A 4,516-nucleotide genomic window follows, 5' to 3' on the forward strand; every position below is an offset into this window, starting at 1 on the left:
GCTATACAGACAGGCGACTAAAAGCTGCAAGTCTTTGCCCCTGGTCAGTGCTGCAGTTAAATTTCTGGTTAACTCCTAATGTAGAAAATCCACAGCTACAACTTTCCAGCCTGATAACTCTCTGTCCCACTGTCAAACAGTAATTACAGTGGACCCTTGTTATACGCTGGGGTTTGGTTCCAAGATCTCCCGTGTATAACAAAATCCGTGGATGCTCAAGTCCCATTAGATATAATGACATAGCAAAATGGTGTCCCTTATCAAAAATGGAAAATCAAGGTAAATTTATACTTTTTTGGAACATTTTCAAACCGTGTATGCTTGAATCCGTGTATAAAAAATCCGTCTATAAGAAGGGCCGACTGTACTACCAGGAAGATTTTCCTAATGTTACCTACATTGCAAGGGGTTGCAAGAGGACACCCACAAACTGTATTCAATGGGGAACTTTATTTAGCTCACTGAGGAAGCAGTGAGAGGGCCAGGGTAACACTAGCTGGGATTTTTCAGCCTATGTTTACCATTACTGGAAAACTAAAACTCCAGAATACTAAGTAGAACTCAGTTTTATTATTTGAACATCAGGAGGGATGTCAACGTTCACACGAAGTACTTATACACGCAAGAAATAAGGTACATAAAAAGGTGGTAGTCGATAGCAAATTACAGGATTGCAATGGGCAATGCTTACCAGGTCTATAAGCCATGTTCCAATCTGGGGAACAGATGCAAAGTGGATTGGACTCAGATTACTACCTAGGACTGAGTTTGGCTACCAATCTGAGGAGTTTCGGCTGGAATATGACAGCATGTCTCCCTGACTCCAACGAAGACTGAAATTGGAGTGCCCAAACGGGGTATTTCTGGGTCAGACTTAACATGAGGCAGTTGGAGTTGATTTTCCAGGAATCCCCAAAACAATGGGATTCCCACCTGGTTGATGGTTTTGACTTCAGAGTTACAAAAGGAATATTTTTGGTTGATGGCAGTGACATTGATTTATGGGCCAGACATAACATGAAGCAGTTTGAGTTGATTTTCCAGGAATCCCGGATACACTTGGTTGGTTTTAACTTCAGAGTTACAAAATGAATATTTTTGGTTGATGGCAGTAAGATTGATTTAATCAAGCAGGAATAAGATCGACAACCCCAGGGAATTTGGGTTAGCAGAAAAGTTGGCTTAATGCTTTACTTTCTCTGTGACTTTCAAGAGGAAATGCACACAGCAGTGGCTGGGGAAGCAGCAATATTCACAGACATAAAGTTACAGGGGTCCTTTCCACATGTCTTCGGGTCTGTGTGACTAGTCATAAGAAATTCAATTAAAGGTCATTTGACCTTTCCAGGTTCATCCTTAAGGCCTCCGTAACTGCTATAATAATAAAACATAACAAAATATTCATACCCCCCAGCATGCAGAGTGTGGTAACACTAAACTTCAGTTAGAATCTCCTTTCCTGTAATTTGAGCCCACTGGTTTGGGTCCTGTCCTTTTGATAAACAGAAAACAAGTCTGCTCCTCCTTTGGCTTCCATAATCCTGTTACAGACTGCCAAAATAAAGCTGCTTCGGGTCTCTTTGGAGGTATGCTATTTGAATGATGCACGTGTCCTAAGAGTCCAGAGGTCGCGCCAAAGCCACACTCCATTCCTAAGCATTGGAGTGCAGCTTTTGGTGCAGCTTCCAGATTCTTAGGATGCATGCATCATTTAAACAGCATACCTCCAAAGAGACCCGAAGCAGCATTATTTTGGCAGTCTGTAACAGTCTCCTAGTTCCTTGTAAGACTAAGGTTTTCATAGCATTCACCATTTTTGTCCCCATCTTCAGAGCATGTTCCATATTGTCCATATCCTTCTTTTGGTGCCTAGAGTTGGACATACTACTTCGGGTGAGGTATGAACAGTGGGCTACTACTACTTCCTTCAGTCTAAACACAATACTTTGGTTGGTCAGCCAAGAATAGTATCTCCCTTTTTTGCTAGTGCATGCCATGATTAAGTCATGCCTAGCTTATGCTTGTGATTTTAGCTTGGTTTTATGATGTATTATCTGTACTTATGGTATTTCATATTCTTTTGTAAATTGCCCAGAGCACTGTGGTTATGGAGTGGTTCATAAATATAATAAATCTGCAGTTAATAGATCTGTAGAAGCCTTACTTATAATCTGCCTTTATAACATTTTTATATGGCACTGTGTGCTATACATCTATTAAATAAGAAAAAGAATAATAAAATGATGCAGATGTTTCTTTCCAGAGGCACACAGTGAAAGGCTTTCTTCTCTATGTAAATCTTACATTGTGGTATATATTCCAAAATTACAATCGGCGCTCATTCTTTTTAGGCTTTCAGAAAGTGTGTCAAGACACATTTCTTTAACGTAGGGCCCAAACAGACAGGCCAAAATAAAGCTGCTTCGGTCACTTTGGAGGCATGCTGTTTAAATGACGCAGGGATCTTAAGAGGCCAGAAGCTGCACCAAAATTGCACTCGTCCTTAGGACTGGAGCATGGCTTTAGCATGGCTTCTGGCCTCTTACGACACTTGTATCATTTAAACAGCATACCTCCAAAGTGACCCAAAGCAGCATTTATTTTGGCCTGTCTGTTTGGGCTTGTAGTTATTTAAATTATTCCCAGTATGCTATTGGTTTTATTAATGAGTGTTGTCGTGGCATGACTGATTTTAGATGTGCACCATATCGGTAGCTGTTTAGCAGAACAGTATGACGATTACAAATATTTTAGCTTCATTCACAGCATGGATTAAAGTGCAGAAAGCAGAAATGACATGTTCCCTGCAAATACAAAATTAGAACGCACAACAATCATTTTGAAATTCCAGAAATTCAGCATGAGACAATACAGAACTGAACTGATCAGGATTCAGCAGAGCCCAGTATGTGCTGTTTAAGATACATCCACCTAGGAGTATAGCATTTGGGGGTGGTAAAATGAGGACACTGCCTCCGAATGAAATTTTGCTTTGGTCTCCACAAATTTCTAGCATTGCAGACACTGGAAATTAATTTGTAGCAAGTACATTTCTATACTGCATCAGTGCATTTAAGCACTCCCTAAGTGGTTTACAACTCTAAACTAATTGCCCCCAACAAGCTGGGTACTATTTTAGTGACTTATGGAAGGATGCCAGGCTGAGTGAACCCTGAACCCATGGCTGGGATTGAACTCACAACCTTATGGTTTCTGAGTAGCTGCAGTATAGGCATTTAACCACCGCACCAGCAGGGCTCTTAATTTGGTCCCCAAATTTCTAGCATTCGAGCCGGACAGTGAAAATTATTCCACCTAAAATTATTCTATTTGCTGTTTGCATTCCTTTGTTCACTTTGCTTTCCCTTTCTTTGGATACCTAACCTCTATTTCTAAATGATCAACTGAAGTTTTTAGTGCAATGCTAGAAATTTGGGAACTAACGAAAATTTCATTGGGTGGGGTAGGAAGCTTACTTGAGGAGCAATGCCCTAATTTTGCCCCTCCCCAAATAATTACAATCCTGAGCCTATCCCAAACCTTTTAGAGTTTTACTATTTTGTTTTGGATAAAAGATTGATTTCTCTTGCACTACTCTAGGCAATGCTTGGTCTATCTTAAGGGAATTTGAAGTTGTCTCCTCACACACTATAATGAAGAAACGGCTTTTTGGTTTTGTCAGAACTGGATGAAATCTACCGAAACAGAACCCTGTTCCAGGTGGATGAAGCATACCAAATGTCATGTAAACAGGTGCAGGGGTTTTGTGCATGGCACTCTTTTTCTTTAAAGCAGATACCTTGGCAAAAATGCAGGCCTGAATATTTTGAAACACGAACATGAAGCACTATGGTCCTATATATCGATCCCCTTTCAGATTGAAGACTTTCCTTCAAGGATAAAATGATCACGACTTCACAATAGTAGTGTATATAAAACAGGCCATTTGGTTTCTTATTTTATTGTATTTCCAAAATAACTGTACAATCCAACCACTATCAATAGAAAAAATAGGTCATTTAATTATTTTATATAAAAAAGAAAAATAAATTTATAATACAAATTATATTATGCTGTACATTTTTACTCACAGAGAAACTATGTTGGATACTTCTAACACAGACTGGCCTAAATAGATTCACAGAGCAATGTGATGAGAGCTACCACCAACTACATTAGGCTGCATGTGTACAACTTAAGTGCATTTTGAGAAGATTGCAACTGAAGTACTTTGCTGATAACCTTATATACTGTATATATATTTTCAAATTTCTTTCTAGTGCCCCTTCTTCTGGATCACAAACATATTTTATTCAAAATGAACTAATTAGTCATACACTTAAAGTACACCTGTACTTTGACATGTATGCCAAAATAACTGTGATAGGAATTCTGCGACAGTGTTTTAGAAAAGTCAAGGGTTCAAATAAGTGAAAAGGAAGAACAAATACTTCACCAGTTAGCATATTTATATCCAAATCATACACAGCTCAACAAAGACTTAGCAGCTATCCTA

Source organism: Sceloporus undulatus, chromosome 1 (genome assembly GCF_019175285.1).
Source record: "Sceloporus undulatus isolate JIND9_A2432 ecotype Alabama chromosome 1, SceUnd_v1.1, whole genome shotgun sequence".
Classification (NCBI taxonomy): domain Eukaryota; kingdom Metazoa; phylum Chordata; class Lepidosauria; order Squamata; family Phrynosomatidae; genus Sceloporus; species Sceloporus undulatus.